The sequence below is a fragment of the Cnephaeus nilssonii genome (genome assembly GCF_951640355.1).
Source record: "Cnephaeus nilssonii genome assembly, chromosome: 6".
Lineage (NCBI taxonomy): Eukaryota > Metazoa > Chordata > Mammalia > Chiroptera > Vespertilionidae > Cnephaeus > Cnephaeus nilssonii.
Genome location: NC_137077.1, coordinates 102,178,336 through 102,196,787, shown reverse-complemented (window position 1 = coordinate 102,196,787; position 18,452 = coordinate 102,178,336).

The following is an 18,452-nucleotide window of genomic DNA, read 5'->3' as shown; positions in this document are numbered from 1 at the left end:
CCCATTACCAAACACCCACTTCAACCTTTGACACCCTCCAACCCTTCCAGAAGAAATGTATAACACCAGAGTGAATTGGATTCACTAGGGCACTTGTTAAAAATAGTTTTTCCATATCCTAGACCATCTAAATCAGAATCTCTTGGGCAGGACCCAGGAATTTGTATTTTAAACAGGAATCCCAGGTAACTTTGGTGAGCAGCCAGTGATCACTCTCGTCCAACCAGCCATCTGATCTCACTCTCAAATCTCTACAGAAACAAGTTCTTACACCTCCCAGGGTGCTTATGTGATATGTAGGTAATCTTGACCTAGGAGGTTCTTTCTCGTGTTGAGTCAAGTCTGTGTCCTGGAGCCTCTGCCTTGGTTCCCAGTCAGTCCTGTAAACCCACCTGTGTCCTGCATGGTGCTTCTTGTCTGACAGACCTGAGAGTTTCCCTCCAGCAGGATTATTTAATTTCCCAAATGCAATTGAAAGAGCAACTATGTTTCAAGAAAATGGTACTTTCTATCAGGAAGAAAAGAGAATTCTCCACAGATGTGGGATGCCAGGACATGGAGCTCCTCTGAAACCTTGCGACATGTCACGTTAAACTTTCCACAAAAGCCTTATCCAACTGGATCCAATTCAGATTTTGATAGTTACAGGGTTCAGAAACCTGTCACTCGGGCCACATGATCTTAGAAGGAAACAATGTTTTTCTTTCTGAGTCTAGGATCTGGAAACCAGTGTCCAGGTGTCATGCTAAGAAACCTATCTTGACGAAGTGAGAAAGTCCACCTTTCACAAGAAAAGCTTCCATAGTTTACTAGTTAACCTTTGAAAACTGAACAATTCTTCTATAATACTAGGAATTGGGAAAACTGTCTCTGACATGATGTAGAAAGATATAAGCCCCCCGAACTAGGCATCCTTCCAAGGATTGGGGCCACTATTTTTTGTGTGTTTAATCCAAAAAAAAAAAAATACTTTAGAAAAAGGCTTAGGCCACCCACATATTCTCTAGAGCTGAGCAAACTACTCCTTGTTGAGAACTTTGGAAAGATGCTTAGCTCTTTCAGACAGATGGTGAAATTTAATTCAATTTTACCAATAGTTGAAGATCTTCTCATGATATACCTATTCTCTCTCCGTAATATATATACATGTATATAAATAGACATAAAATTATATAATCCTACTAGAAGCCCGGTGCATGAAATTCGTGCACAGCGGGGGGTTGTCCCTCAGCCCAGCCTGTACCCTCTCCAATCTGGGACATCCCTCTCACAATCCAGGACTGCTGGCTCCCAACTGCTTGCCTGCCTGCCTTCCTGATTGCCCCTAACCGCTTCTGCCTGCCAGCCTGATCACCCCCTAACCACTCTGCTGCCAGCCTGGTTGATGCTTAACTGCTCCCCTGCCAGCCTGTTTGCCCCCAACTTCCCTCCTCTGCCAGCCTGATCACGCCTAACTGCCCCCTCCTGCAGGGTTAATCACCTCCAACTGCCCTCCCTTGCAAGCCTGGTCCCTCACAACTGCCCTCCCTTGCAGGCCGGGTGCCTCCCAACTGCCCTCTCCTGCTGGCCATCTTGCAGTGGCCATCTTGTGTCCACATGGGGGCAGGATCTTTGACCACATGGGGGCAGCTATATTGTGTGTTGCAGTGATGATCAATCTGCATAGTACTCTTTTATTAGATAGGATAGAGGCCTGGTACAGGGGTGGGGGCCAGCTGGTTTGCCCTGAAGGGTGTCCCGGATCAGGGTGGGGTTCCCTTGGGGTGTGGGGTGGCCTGAGCAAGGGGCCTGTGGTGGTTTGCAGGCCGGACACACCCCCTGGCAACCCAAGGGGAGGCCCTGGTATCTGGAATTTATTTTCCTTCTACAATTGAAACTTTGTAGCCTGGAGTGGAGCCAAGCCTGCTGCTCCCTCCGGGGTGGCAGCCATTTATGTGGCAGTTAATTCACCTTCTACAATTGAAACTTTGTAGCCTTAAGCAGGTGAGCCCAGCCAGGGTGTGCGGAAAGCTTTGCTTCCCCTGTTGCCGCCGGCAACCCTGGCCTGCTCTCTCAAGCTCCATACTGCCGCCATTTGTTTGAATTTGTTTACCTTCTATAATTGAAACTTTGTAGCTTGAGTGGAGGCTTAGGCCTGCAACGGCTATGGAAAGCTTGGCTTCCTCTGTTACCTAGGAAACCTTGCTCTCTGTGGCTGTAGCCATCTTGGATTGGGGTTAATTTGCATACTCGCCCTGATTGGCTGGTGGGCATGGCTTCTGTAGCGGAGTGATGGTTAATTTGCATATTACCATTTTATTAGAGAGGATGCTGTATAATAAAGAGGTAATATGCAAATTGACCCTCACACCCTCGTGTCACAAGATGGCTGCCTCCACATTGTCACAAGATGGCCGCCCCCACATCATCACAAGATGGCCTCCCCACATTGCCACAAGATGGCTACCACAAGATGGCCGCCCCCATGTCATCACAAGATGGCCACCCCCACATCGTCACAAGATGGGTGCCACAAAGATGGCTTACCCACATCATCACAAGATGGCCGCCCCCACATTGTCACAAGATGGCTGACAGGGGCGGGCAGTTGGGGGCAACCAGGCTGGCAGAGTAGGGCAGTTGGGGATCATGGGACTGGCAGGGGAGCAGTTAGGTGTCATTCAGGATGGCAGGGGAGCGGTTAGGGGGCTATCAGGCAGGCAGGCAGAGTGATTAGGGGCAATCAGGTAGCCAGGCAGGTGAGTGGTGAGAAGCCAGCAGTCCTGGATTGTGAGCGGGATGTCCAACTGCCGGTTTAGGCCCAATCCCACTCGGGCCTAAACTGGCAGTCGGACATCCCCCGAGGTGTCCCAGATTGGAGAGGGTGCAGGCTGGGCTGAGGGACACATCCCCAGTGTATGAATTTCATGCACCAGGCCTCTAGTATATAATAAATACTCTATAATAAACATAATATAATATAATTTATAAATATAAAATATATAAAACCTATGAACATATAACTGTGTATATAACATTCTCTATGTAAATTCTATATGATACATATTATATATAAAATTATAAGTTATATACAACTATATATAGTATACTAGAGGCCTGGTGCACGAAATTCATGCATGGGGCGGGTGTCCCTCAGCCCAGCCTGCACCCTCTCCAATCTGGGACCCCTCGAGGGATGTCTGACTGCCTGTTTAGGCCCGATCCTGGTAGTCGGACATCCCTCTCACAATCCAGGACTGCTGGCTCCCAACTGCTCGCCTGCCTGACTTCCTGATTGCCCCTAACCGCTTCTGCCTGCCAGCCTGATCACCCCCTAACCACTCCCATGCCAGCCTGATTGATGTCTAACTTCTCCCCTGCCAGTCTGTTTGCCCCCAACTTCCCTCCTCTGCTGGCCTGGTCACCCCTAACTGCCCTCCCCTGCAGGCTTGATTGCCCCCAACTGCCCTCCCTTGCAGGCCTGGTCCCTCCCAACTGCCCTCCCCTGCTGGCCTGATCGCCCACAACTGCCCTCCCCTGCTGGCCATCTTGTGGTGGCCATCTTGTGTCCACATGGGGGCAGGATCTTTGACCACATGGGGGCAGCCATCTTGTGTGTTGGAGTGATGGTCAATCTGCATATTACTCTTTTATTAGATAGGATAGAGTCCTGGTGCATGGGTGAGGGCAGGCTGGTTTGCCCTGAAGGGTGTCCCGGATCAGGGTGGGGTTCACTTGGGGCATGGGGCGGCCTGGGCGAGGGGCCAGTGGTGGTTTGCAGGCTGGCCATGCCCCCAGGTGACCCAAGTGGAGGCCCTGGTATCTGGGATTTATTTATCTTCTACAAATGAAACTTTGTAGCCTGGAGCGGAGCCAAGCCTTCTGCTCACTCTGTGGCGGCAGACATTTCTGTTGGGACTTATTTATCTTCTATAATTGAAACTTTGTAGTCTAAAGCGGAGGTCAAAGCAGGCCAGGGCTGCAGAAGCTTGGCTTCCTCCATTGCTGGGGGCAACCCTAGCCTCCTGCTTTCTCCAGCTCCATGGCTGTCGCCATTTCTGTTGGGATTTATGTATCTTCTATAATTGAAACTTTGTAGCCTTAAGCGGAGGCCTGGGCTGGCCAGGGTGTGCGGAAAGCTTGGCTTCCTCCATCACCAGGGAAACCCAAGCCTCCCTCCTGCTCTCTCTGTGGCTGCAGCCATCTTGGTTAGGTTAATTTGCATACTCGCTCCTGATTGGCTGGTGGGTGTGGCTTGTGGGTGTAGCGGAGTGATGGTTAATTTGCATATTACTCTTTTATTAGATAGGATTCTCTCTATACATAGTATATTATATAATATTAGAGGCCCGGTGCATGAAATTCATGCACGGGAGAGGGATCCCTCAGCCTAGCCTGCACCCTCTCCAATCTGGGATCCCTCTCGTAATTCGGGACCGCTGGCTCCTAACTGCTCACCTGCCTGCCTGCCTGATCGCCCCTAACCACTCTGCCTGCCGGCCTGATCGCCCCCGCCATTGTGGCTTTGTCTGGAAGGACGTCCAGAAGGATGTCCAGTTTAATTAGCATATTACCCTTTTATTAGTATAGATAATATATAATATACCAATATTGTTATATATATTATATAAAATATTCTCTGTGTGTGTTTGTGTGTCTGAATCATATCTCCTATCTCTTCAACAGTCTTAGAAGTAGGTCAATAGAACCAGTTTAACTTTTTCTTTACTTTAAATATTTTTTTTATTTTTCAATTACAGATGACATACAATATTATATTAGTTTCAGGTGTACAACCCAGAGATTTGACATTTATATAAATTATGAAGTTATCCACTGATAATTATAGTGCCTACCTGGCACCATAAATAGTTATTACAGTATTATTGATTATATTCCCTATGCCAGTGATGGGCAACCTTTTGAGCTTGCTGTGTCAAACTTCACCGAAAAACTGAGCATAACTCGGGTAGTGTGTCACTTTGAGGAAAAAACATTATTTTGCAAATGTTTCATCCTCAGGAGCAGCAAATGTTTCATCCTCGGCATGCAGCCGCCTCAGCGGCCGCGTGTCATCAGAAATGGCTACGTGTGTCAGTGCTGACACACGTGTCATAGGTTTGCCATCACTGCCCTATGCTATACTTTACATCCCTGTGAATATTCTGTAACTACAAATTTGCACTTCTTAATCCCTTCACCTTTTTTTGCCTATCCCCTCTACCCCCTTCCACCTAGCAACCATCAAAATGTCCTCTGTATCTATGAGTCTGTTTTTGTTCTACTTGTTTATTTTGTTTTTTAGATTCCACATATAAGTTAAATCATATGGTGTTTGTCTTCATCTGTCTGATTTATTTCACTCAGCATACTACACTCTAGGTTCATCCAGGTTGTTGCAGACAGCAAGATTTCATCCTTTTTATGGCTAGGTTATATTCCATTGTATATATACACACTTCTTTATCCATTCATCTATTCATGGACACTTAGGTCACTTCCATATCTTGGGTATTGTAAACAATGCTGCAGTGAACACATGAATGTATAAATCTTTCTGATTTAGTGTTTTGGGTTTCTTCAGATAACTACCCAGAAGTGGAATTGCTGGTCCTTCTTTGTGCAAATCAGGAATATTTACATTGTATTTCTATAAGTACTAGTTTTTCTAGCTTACCAGAGAGCATTAGTCCACTATAAGGCTAACTTTGATCCCAAACTACAGCTTTATCTCATAAGTCTTTATCTACAATTGAAAACCCACTGGGTTATGGAAGATAATGTACATCAACATTAATATTCTTACTTCAAAAATATCAGAATTTCTGTGGCAACTGAGCTCTTATTTGTTGTAAACCTCATCTGGTTCTATACCACAGTACCTTTAAGGACACCCTTTATCAGATCATAGATTATAGACTGCAAAGGTCATAATAACACCCTGTGAGGTCTAGTGCTTTAGTTTTATTACCTATGATATAATTTGTCTTTGCCATTATTATTCCCACTTTACAATAGAACTAAGATTTTGCACCCAGAGCTGGTATGTGGTAGAGCTGGCTGCCCCAAATAATAACATATACCATTTGATTGAGCATCTACTATGTTCCTGACCCTGATGGGCACTTTATGTACATTATCTTTGATCCAGAAAACCCTGGAAGGAAGCATTTTCATTATCAATTTTGTAAAGGAGGTCAGAACCCAGACATGTCCAGCTTCATAGTCTGTTCTTTCCCCTCTGTCATTTCCTGGATTTTCCATCACTTTTAGGAAAAGTGTAAATGTGTTTCCATTATGCAGCCTGGGGAAGGGTTAACAGCAGAGAGTTGGGGGACCTCCAAAACAGTGTCCAGTATCTCCAAGTTGTCTTCCATTTACAAATGTGTTTAACTAACTAAAAGCTGGCTTCTTTCTATCAGTTGAAACCTATCTTTTGTAAGTGAATTCTTCTCTGGGAACAGATAACATCATAGCCTAATTCCCAGGAATCACTCTCAGGAATTTAGTATCTCTTTTGCTATAGGTGCAACTTTCTTGCCCAGGTTCCTAAAATCAAGCCTTGTCAAATAAAAAACAGCGAAGAAGGGAAAGACTGAGGTAGTGCAAGAATTTGTCCTAATGTAGCTACTTCAAAGGTTACTTCTTATTGAGTCTTTGCTGTAGAATTTTTAAAACATCACAGTTAAGGATAAACATTTGTGGAATTCATGTTCTTGTTCTGGGAATTGCCTGTTCCCTTGTTTTATTAGGACCCTGCACTTTAGTACCCATTAATGCAAAGATACATTTAAAAGGCAACACTTTCAATATCATGGGGGATACTAGTTGAAAAGATGAAAATTCGATCACAGAATGGAAAGCACTGTCCGTCATGAGGTTCCTAGGATCACAGCTTTCTTAGGGACTGGGGCATCACTGTAACCGTAAGTATGAACAGTGTGACTTGGTGGGCGATGCTGCAAAGGAAATTACTCCCACAGGTGGTCTCCTATACCCTTCACTGCAGGCAAAGTGTTCCCAAAGGGTACTGGGTTTTACACGGTCCTGGGTTTACTCACATTTAATTGGCACTCAACCAAATGAAAGTTTGGTAGGAACTGAGCTTGATATGACCATTCACTCTCCAAAGTTCAGTATTCCAGGGAGAAATGCGTGACACCATGGCTATGAAGTAGGAGAAGATAGTTTTTTAATAAGGGAAGTATGAAAAGCACAAAGGAAAGTGTAAATGAAAAAATAATCACAAAGTCTCACTACCCTGAATAACCAGTGTTTATATGATACTAGAGGCCTGGTGCATGAAAATTCGTGCACTGGGGGGAGGGGTCCCTCAGCCCAACCTGCCCCCTCTCACAGTCCGGGAGCCCTCAGGGGATGTCCTACTGACGGCCCGCTCCCCCTCTGCAGGAGGCAACCGGGTTGATCAGGGGAAGGCGCTGCCCCCATCACTCTGCTGCTGCTGCCACTGCCAGCCACGGCAGCTGTGAGGCCTGAGCCCCGGGCCTCATAGCTGCTGAGGTTCAAGGCTGCCTGAACCCCAGGCCTCACAACCACTGTGGCTTTGTCCGGATAGACTTGCGAATGGACATCTGGAAGACATCTACCCTAATTAGCATATTACCCTTTTATTAGTATAGATGTTTCTTTCTGGTCTTCTGTGTGTGTGTGTGTGTGTGTGTGTGTGTGTGTGTGTGTGTGTCTTTGTGTGAATGTATGTAATTCATATGTACTTTTCTTTTAGAAACTGAATCATGGTCTATGTAATTTTTTTGTTTTTATGTTCTTTTTGTAGCTTAGGATATATTTGAGCATATTCTTCACCTTGCTCACTCATTCAATCCTTCATTTATTCATCCATATAGATATGACAAGGCTCTTCTTGCTTCTCAGACAGATACTCAGAGGAGGGTGATACCAGAAATGCTTGAGAGGAGGCCCTATTTGGTTGGGAGGCCACGAGGCAAGTGGAAAACAATGAGCCATAGTTTTATCACCCTCAGACATTAGGATTGCCACAGAACACACTAGGATGGGTTACGGCAGCCGTACTTAGGGCAGCACAAGGCTAAATCCCTCTCCCTACAAGGAGACAGGTTTGTTAACCACATGACATTATCTGGACACAAACCCAACAGACGATCCACTTACCTGAGTCATCCAAGCAGAGACTGACTTATCTAAGGAGATAGTTTAAATTATGGGCTTGGGGTGAAGTTAACAGATGGACGAAAATAAAGACCTCTTTCCAAAAGACCTTTTCATAGTTATCTAGCAGGCAGGGCTTGTTATATGATTTGTCTAGTTTTCTCACTATTCATGCCAGCATGGTGAGATGGCTGCACACAGATGTTCAGATAATTTCCATTTAGTATAATGAGAGATAGGGTTGAAGTTCAATCTACCTTCATTCTGTTTGTCTTTTATTTGTCCTAATCCTATTTGTTTGTTCTTCCTTTCCTGCCTTCTTTTGATTTACTTCAAAATAGTTGTTAGTATTCTATTTTATCTCCATAATTGACTTTAAAGTTAAAGATCTCTGTTTTACGTATTTTAGTGGTTGCTCTAGAGATTGTACTATATATTCTCAATTTACCACAGTCAAACTTTAATATTTATATCCAATGCAAGAACCTTATAACATTACTAGAGGCCTGGTGCATGGATGCATGCATGGTGGGGGGGGGGCGGATCCCTCAGCCTGGCCTGTGCCCTCTCACAATCCGGGACACCTTAGGGAATGTCCAACTGCCTAAACCGGCAGTCAGACATCCCATAAGGGATGTAGCAGTGCGCCAAACAGTAGGCAGCCAGGGAGGAGCCCAAGCTGGGGCCAGGCGCAGCACTGCTCTCGCTCATCCCGGCCCACTGTGCCTACTGCCGCTGCTCAGTAGTGCTGCCGCAGAGTCAGGTGAGGCTCCCGCCACCACAGCTGCACTTGCCGCTTGAACCCAGCTTCTGGGTGAGCGGCGCTCCCCCTGAAGGAGCACACTGACCACCAGGGGGAAGCTTCTGCATTGAGCATCTTCCCCCTGGTAGCCAGTGCATGTCATAGCGTTGACCAGTTGTTCCGGTTGTTCGGTCGTAATGGTCGCTTAGGCTTTTATATATATAGACTAGAGGCCCGGTGCATGAAATTCGTGCATGGGGGTGTGTGTCCCTCAGCCCAGCCTGCACCCTCTCCAATCTGGGACCCTTCGAGGGATGTCTGACTGCCCGTTTAGGCCTGATCTTGGTAGGTCTTTAGGATAGGGCCTAAATGGGCAGTCGGACATCCCTCTCACAATCCAGGACTGCTGGCTCCCAACCGCTCACCTGCCTTCCTTCCTGATTGCCCCTAACTACTTCTGCCTGCCAGCCTGATCACCCCCTAACCACTCCCATGCCAGCCTGATTGATGCCTAACTGCTCCCCTGCCAGCCTGATTGCCCCTAACTGCCCTCCCCTGCAGGCCTGGGTCCCCCTCCAACTGCCCTTCCCTGCAGGCCCAGTCACCCCCAATTTCCCTCCTCTGCCAGCCTGGTCACCCCTAACTGCCCTCCCTTGCTGGCCTGATCGCCCCCAACTGCCCTCCCTTGCAGGCCTGGTCTCTCGCAACTGCCCTCCCCTGCTGGCTATCTTATGGTGGCCATCTTGTGTCCACATGGGGGCATCCATCTTTGACCACATGTGGGCAGCCATCTTGTGTGTTAGAGTGACAGTCAATTTGTATATCACTCTTTTATTAGATAGGATAGAGGCCTGGTGCATGGGTGGGAGCCGGCTGGTTTGCCCTGAAGGGTGTCCCGGATCAGGGTGGGGGTTCCCTTGGGGTGTGGGGTAGCCTGGGCGAGGGGCCTGTGGTGGTTTGCAGGCCGGCCACACACCCCGGCGACCCAAGTAGAGGCCCTGGTATCTGGGATTTATTTATCTTCTATAATTGAAACTTTGTAGCCTTGAGCAGAGGCCATGGCCAGCCAGGAAGCTTGGCTTCCTCCATCGCCAGGGGCAACCCAAGCCTCCTGCTCTCTCCAGCTCCATGGCTGCCACCATTTTTGTTGGGATTTATTTATCTTCTATAATTAAAACTTTGTAGCCTTGAGCGGAGGCCAGGGCCGGCCAGAGCGGGCAGGAAGCTTGGCTTCCTCCATTGCTGGGGAAACCCAAGCCTCCTGCTGGCTCCGTGGCTGCAGCCATCTTGGTTGGGTTAATTTGCATACTCGCTCCTGATTGGCTGGTGGACGTGGCTGTGGGCATAGTGGAGGTACAATCAATTTGCATGTTTCTCTTTTATTAGTGTAGATAATTTCATTCACACCCCTAGCCCTTTATTATATTATCATACATTTTACTTCTACTTACATATAAATCGTACAATAAACACATTTTTATTATTTCTGCATTTTATAGACAATATACTTTTAAAGAACTTAAGAAAGATAGTCTTTTATATGTACTAGTTACCCATAGATTTACCATTTGTGATAATTTTCATTCTTTCTTGCAGATTCAGGTTTACATCTGATTCTTTCTTTTCAACCTGAAGACCTTCCTTAGCCCTGCATGTAATGAAGATTTCCTAGCCATTAATTGTCTTGGTGTTTGTTTGCCTGGTAATGTCATTATTTTGCCTACATTGTCAAAGGAGATTTTTGCTCTGCTTAGATTTCTAGGTTGCCATTTCCCCCACCCCAGCACTTTGAAGATATTTTTAAATTGTCTTGTAACTTCTATTCCTTCTGTTGAGATATTAGCCATCATTATTTTTTGTCATTTCCCTGAATGTAATGGGTCTTTTTTTTTTTTTGGTTAGTATTTTTTCAAATATTTTTCCCTTTATTTTTATTTTTCAAAAGTTTGACTCTGATATGTTCTTTTGTATTTATTATCCTTGTAGTTTGCTGAGCTTCTTGGGTCTGTGGGTTGTCTTATATCAATTTTGAAAATAAAATGGCCAATCACCTCATTAAATATTTCCTTTGCCCATCTCTCTGTCCTGTCCTTCTGGGTTCTAATTGCATCTGTGCTTCAGAAATTGGATAATTTCTAGTAACTTATTTTCAAGTTCATGATACTTTCTTCAGCTACGTAAAGTCTTTAGTGAAGGCTATCTGATGAAATTTTAATTGTAGCACTGTACTTTTTAATTCTATAATTTCCATTTATTTTCTTCTTAAAGTTTTCATTTCTCTGTGGAGATTCCTTACCTCTGCTCCTTCTTTCCATCTTTCTTGCAAATCCTTAAGCATATTTATAATAGCTGTTTTAAAGTGCTCATCTGCTAAATTCAACATGTAAGTTATCTACTTCATTATCTTGATTATGGACCACATTTTCTGCGTGTGTTTTTCATTGTCTAGTGTCTTTTAAGAAATTCTTGCTTTGGGAATTGTGTATGATATGTTTTAGAGACTGAATTATATTATCTTCCTCTGAAATGTGTTGAGTTTTGTTCTGGAAGGCCCTGAAATTACTGGTGGATCACCTTGATCCTGTGAAAGCTGGCTTTTGGCTTTTCCATTGTCCTTAGACTTAGCCTTTAGACTTGGGATGCGGGTCATACTCCTAATATGTGGTCCATCTAGTTTTTCAGGGTTTTACTAAGCCCTATCTAACAAGTTGGACTTGAACTCAGAACACTAAGCACTTAATACCTGTTTAGATGCAGCTCTTTGACCCCCAAGTTGCTGCTTTCTGCTGGGCTCCTGGGTATATGCTCAGTTTATAAGTTACCAAGGATCTGAGGGGAATTCAATACCAATTTTCTGGTCCCCCCTCTATTCATACAGCATTCTGGGACTTTTCCATTTCTAGCTTCCATGGCAGCTCCACACTTCAACTTCTGTCTCTTTAGCCACTTTCTACACAACTGCCTATTTTGCTTTGTTTTTAGGCAGCTGGAGAATCTCCTCAAGGGACCAACTGGTTAGATGTGGAGCTCACTGGTGTGCCTCTCTTCTTTCTGGGAAGAAGTTTCTGCCTCTTGTAGTGGGCTCTTGGTACCTTCAAACTGTTGGTGTTTACATTCTGGCCAGAGTTTGTAATTGTTATTAGCAGGATGGTTAATCCAATATGAGCTATTCTTCCATGACTAGAATCAGAACCTACCTGAAGAGCTCCAAAACATCTGGACATTGAATCTTCATCTCAGACCAGTCACATCAGAACTTCAGGATGTGGAATCCAAGCATCACTACTTTTAAAATATATATATATTTTACTGACTTCAGAGAGGAAGGGAGTAAAATGAACAGAGAGATAGAAACATCAATGAGGAGAGAGAGGGTCATTGATTGGCTGCCTCCTGCATGCCCCCTACTGGGGATTAAGCCTGCAACCCTTGACCAAGAATATGCCCTGACCAAGAATCGAACCATGACCCCCTGATTCATAGGCCAATGCTCAACCACTGAGCCATGCCAGCTGGGCCAAGCATCACTACTTTTAAAGGACTCCAGGTGACTTCTGTATATAACCAGCATTACTGAGGTATGTACCAAGTTAACCTTTGAAATATTTATCAAGCTGTTTTATCACTTTTCATTAGTTATTTTTATGTATTCTGTGGTAGCCTTATTATTTACATACAAGAAAACTGAGGCTTAGATCATTGTTTCTTGGTCACACAGAATGTTCCAGAACCAATATTTGAATGTAGCCAGTCTGCCTTCAGACCTACAATGTAAACACCGTGCTTTACCATGGTGTACTGGGAAAGACAAGCTTAGAGAGGAAGACTCAGAAGTTTAGTTTTGAATGAATATTATAATAATAAAAGGCCAAGAGGCATCACGACCAAAACGACCAAACAACCGGTCACCAGAAGGTGCATGGTGCACCTCTCAGGCCGGCGCCCCGCAGGGCACCTCCTCGCAGCGGCGGGAGGCGGGAGGTGGGGGTGTCTCCTCACGCGATTTCACGCACTGGACCCCTGGTTATATCATATTGTCATAATTTATTTTAGAATTTCCCCTACTGTAGGATAGTTAGAATGTTATCAATATTTTTACCATTAACAAATATGTAATACATTAACCAGTAAAGAAATTAAAATGTAAAAAAATATATTTTTACCATTATAAATTACTCTGCCTAGAATATTTTGTTCATAAAGCTAAGTAAGTCTCTATCCTATATAACAAAAGTCTAGGTGGCATGGTGAGACGTCATCACAAGATGGCCACCGTGATATCATCACAAGATGGCCACCACCCACATCATCATAAGATGGCCACCACAATATGGCTGCCACCACATCATCACAAGATGGCCGCCACAAGATGGCTGCCACAAGATAGCCACCAAAAGATGGCCGGAAGGGAAGGGCAGTTGTGGGCGATCAGGCCTGCAGGGAGGGCAGTTAGGGGCGACCAGGCCATCAGGGGAGGGTAGTTGGAGGCCACCAGGCTGGCAGGGGAGAGGAGTTGGGAGTAAGATCAGGCCAACAGGGGAGGGCAGTTGGGGATGACCAGGCCAGCAGGGAAGGGCAGTTGGGGGCCTTCAGGCCGGCAGGGGAGAGGAGTACAGGGTGAGATCAGGCCAACAGCGGAGGGCAGTTGGGGGCGACCAGGCCAGCAGGGCAGTTGAGGACGATCAAGCCGGCAGGGGAGAACAGTTGGGGGCGACCAGGCCAGCAAGGGAGGGCAGTTGGGGATGACCAGGCCTGCAGGGCAGGGCAGTTGGGGGCCATCAGGCCAGCAGGGGAGGGCAGTTGGGGGCGATCAGGTCGTCAGGAGAGGGTAGTTGGGGGCCATCAGGCCGGCAGGGGAGAGGAGTTGGGGGTGAGATCAGGCCAACAGGGGAGGGCTGTTGGGGGTGACCAGGCTGTCAGGGGAGGGCAGTTGAGAATGACCAGGCCTGCAGGGCAGGGCAGTTGGGGATGATCAGGCCAGCAGGGGAGGGCAGCTGGGAATGATCAGGCCGGCAGGGGAGGGCAGTTGGGGGCGACCAAGCTAGCAATGGGGGGCAGTTGGGGATGACCAGGACTGCAGGGCAGGGCAGTTGGGGATGATCAGGCTGGCAGGGGAGGCAGTTGGGGGTGATCAGGCCGTGAGGGGAGGGTAGTTGGAGACCATCAGGCCAGCAGAGGAGAGGAGTTGGGGGTGACATCAGGCCAACAGGGGAGGGCAGTTGGGGGCGACCAGGCCGGCAGGGGAGGGCAGTTGGGGGCCATCAGGCCAGCAGGGGAGGGCAGTTGGGGGTGACCAGGCCAGCAAGGGAGGGCAGTTGGGTATGGCCAGGCCTGCAGGGCAGGGCAGTTGGGAACAATCAGGCCGGCAGGGGAGGGCAGTTGGGGGCGATCAGGCCATCAGGAGAGGGTAGTTGGGGGCCATCAGGCCGGCAGGGGAGAGGAGTTGGGGGTGAGATCAGGCCAATAGGGGAGGGCTGTTGGGGGTGACCAGGCCGTCAGGGGAGGGCAGTTGAGGATGACCAGGCCTGCAGGGCAGGGCAGTTGGGGATGATCAGGCCAGCAGGGGAGGGCAGTTGGGGATGATCAGGCCGGCAGGGGAGGGCAGTTGGGGGCAACCAGGCTAGCAATGGGGGGCAGTTGGGGATGACCAGGACTGCAGGGCAGGGCAGTTGGGGATGATCAGGCTGGCAGGGGAGGCAGTTGGGGGTGATCAGGTTGTCAGGGGAGGGTAGTTGGGGACCATCAGGCCAGCAGAGGAGAGGAGTTGGGGGTGACATCAGGCCAACAGGATAGGGCAGTTGGGGGTGACCAGGCCGGCAGGGGAGGGCAGTTGGGGGCCATCAGGCCAGCAGGGGAGGGCAGTTGGGAGCCATCAGGCCAGCAGGGGAGGGCAGTTGGGGGTGACCAGGCCAGCAGGGGAGGGCAGTTGGGGGTGACCAGGCCAGCAGGGGAGGGCAATTGGGGATGACCAGGCCTGCAGGGCAGGGCAGTTGGGGATGATCAGGCCAGCAGGGGAGGGCAGTTGTGGGTGATTGGGCCAGCAGGGGAGTAGTTAGGCGTCAATCAGGCCAGCAGGGGATCGGTTAGGGGTCTATCAGGCACACAGGCAGGCGAGTGGTTAGGAGCCAGCAGTCCCGGATTGTGAGGGGATGTCCAACTGCCAGTTTACTGCCTGTGGGATCGGGCCTAAACCAGCAGTCAGACATCCTCCAAGGGGTCCCAGATTGGAGAGGGTGCAGGCTGGGCTGAGGCACACACCCCCATGCACAAATTCCGTGCATCGGGCCTCTAGTGTAGAATAAATTATTAGAAGAGGGATTAGGTAGTCAATAGGAACTTTTACAAATCTTGGTACATATTGCCAAAGACCTCCAATAAGTACATATAAGTACATGAATACATAGCTGACGGTAAATTTTTCACTGAGAAATAAATAATGGAATTGTTTAAAAATTATCTTTATTGTTGAAAGTATTACAGATGTCCCCCTTTCTTCCCCTCTTGACCTCCCTCCTTCCAACTCCTGTCCCCTCCCAAGGCCTTCACCTCACTATTGTCTGTGTCCATGGGTTATGCATATTTTCATATTAGTTCCTTGGTTGATCTCTTCCCCTCCCACCCCCTTCCCTCTGAGGATCCTCAGTCTGTTGTGTGCATCCATGTCTCTGCATATCTTGGCCACTGAACTTGGAAATTTGGTTTTTATTATGTCTGCCTTGTCAATGACATTACATTTATTGATCCCCACACCTGCCCATTGTAATGTGTATGGTCCATTTTCCTGGTGGGCTTCCTGGTAGGATGACCATGGCTGGAACAAAATGGGAGGGTGATGTCCCTGTCCACAGAGCACAGACCCGTCTGTCCCGGAGGCGAGCAGGTTCTTCTGCAACAAAGGCTGAGTCACAGCCAGTTGTCTCTTAAGAATTTCCTTGCCACGTTACCTTTTCGCAATTGTCTCCATAAATCATAGCCATGTTTATCTGGCAGTTTGTGAGGCCTGGTGAAATAACAAAATGAGATTTAAAAATGTTACACCCTTTCTGGATTGACTAATAATAGGGAAAGGATAGAAAAAGGCAGGTGAACTGGCAGCAGGATGTGCTTCAGTCTGATTTGACTAGGGCATAATCAAGAGAGTTGTTTGATATTCTTAGTTCTTTTTAAAAAAAATATGTTTATGACAGACTGATAATATGACATTTATAGACATTTTCAAAGCATTGTTTCAGATAGAAAATGCAATTTAATCAAGACAAACGTTTCAACACACACAAATCTATAACGCAACCCATTGTGTGGTTTTGTATCTTGTTTCATTATGTGTAGGTCAGGGAAGTAACTCTTTTCACACTAAAGCAGCTGAAAATTGTATCAAATCCTTGCTTCAGGGCTTGTGTGTTATCTTTAACTGCTGTGAAAGTGCCAATAATAACATGTGTACAAACTCCTTGTGGGGGTGAGGGTTCAACTGGGGAAGTAAAGAAGGATATGACCTGGATGAAAAATGAAAATGCATTCCAACGGAAAGCCATCAACTTTCTCCTTGTACCAAATTCTTGAGCTGGTAGAGAGGGCTGAGATTGCCACATGGCAGCCTAGGACTCAGTCAAACACCAAGTTGGGCACTGTGTGTCCTGAAGTTCCATCATCATCCACAGGCCTACGTTTCGGTATAAAACACTTTTTTAAGACCACAACCCCATATGTACTCGAGGATCACTCTTATATCTCAAACCCCAGAACTGAGTGGGTCGTCAAGCCTTAATACTTCTTTTAAAAAGTGCCATCTCCTGAGTGATTTCTTGGAATGGACATCCAAAAATTGTTGACAACCACTTTCTGGTCACTGCTTGCCCTTTAGATTTTAATATTCAGAGCCATAACGCTTTGCTGCAATTATCATATGTGGGGCTTGGAAATAGCAGTGATATTTACCACAACCGAGAACTTGCCTAGAAAAGGCAGGGACGATCAATCGATAGAAGCAAATTTTAAAAAGTTGGCTGTTGTGGTTAAAATTCATGATGAATCTGTTTTGTCCTAGTAAATACCTATCAGGGAGGAGAGGGTGGAGAAAGGGCTTATGCACCTGGTTTTGCACTTGTGTGTAGCATCTGCACGGAGAATTGAGACCTAAGGACAGATTATCTCAAACTCCAGCCATCATGTCAATGTGCTCTCAATGGGTCTGTGAAGTTTTTTTGTTTGATTTTTTTGTTTGTTTGTTAATCCTCACCCGAGGATATTTTTCCATTCATTTTTAGGGAGAGTGGAAGGGAAGGGAAGGGAACGACAGAGAGAAACATCGATGTGAGAGAAATACATTAACTGGTTGCCTCCTGCACGAGCCCCAATCTGGGCCCAGGCCAGGGAGGAGCCTGCAACCAAGGTATGTGCCCTTGACCAGAATCGAACCCAGACCCTTTGATCCACAAGCCGATGCTCTATCCACTGAGCCAAACCAGCTAGGGCTGGGTCTGTGAATTTTTATCCTGTATGTTTCAGTATGTTTCTTAAGTAACCCCACATCAGCACTTCTAGGGAAGCGAATTAAGGGATGTTGAATTAATTTGGGTTTATGTTGGAGATAGGTGCACAAAACTCATCAAAAACCAGTTTTCCTTCTTTGTCTTTTCTTGGTGGGAGAGACTGTCTTCTCTGCTCTCCTATCTGAACCCACCATTCGACCTCTAATGTGTGGCTGAACTGTCTACATCACGCATGTCAAATTCACAGCCCGCGGGCCGCATGTGGCCCACAATGAGTATTTTTGCGGCCCAGCCAATATACGGGATGTAAGAAACGTTTTAATAAAATTTTCGTAACTTAATTTTTACAATATCCTGTTATACATAATTATTAACAACGAACTACAACATTTGCTAATGACTGATTACTATAATCGTGTTGCATTCATTTCCTTTACGCACCTTATGCACAGGCGCATAAATTTCTCTCCACTAATAGTAGCAGCGGATATTTTAGCAGCCGGTTGCCGTGTCATTAGTCGGTGTGCGCAACAGGAAATATTTCGCTTTCGGAGAACAAGGAAAATAGGTTCATTTGCGTTATGCTTATTAAATTGTGCAGTTATTCAGTGTCTGGTAAGTTAATGTTCAAGAAAAAATATTAATTTTTATTAAAATGTTCTATTATTTTATGTTAACGATTACTCATTTATTTCAGCCCTTTGTATTCAGCATGTCTCTATCGAAACAAACCTGTTTCTATGAAAATTGAAGCTTTTGTTTTTTGCAGCCCACATAAACCTTGTTTATTTGGCCATGTGAGCCTTTGAGTTTGACATGCTTGGTCTACATGGTTGACTTGGAACATAAAATGAAAGGACTAATGCCCACCAGGCCCTTTGCTTTTGTGGGTGTCAGGACTATTTCCTTTTGTGGCTGCTGTTGGGACCTCCCTAGCGAGGAGGGAAAGGAGGACTCAGCTTCCCAATTCTGTTTGTTTTGGAGAAGGCTTTGAATTTGGGCCAACTGTTATTAATTTCTACATGAAGCCCAGACAACACATCCGGTGTCTCGTCTCTGTCTCCTGTCCTCATGTTCCCCTTCAGCGGCTC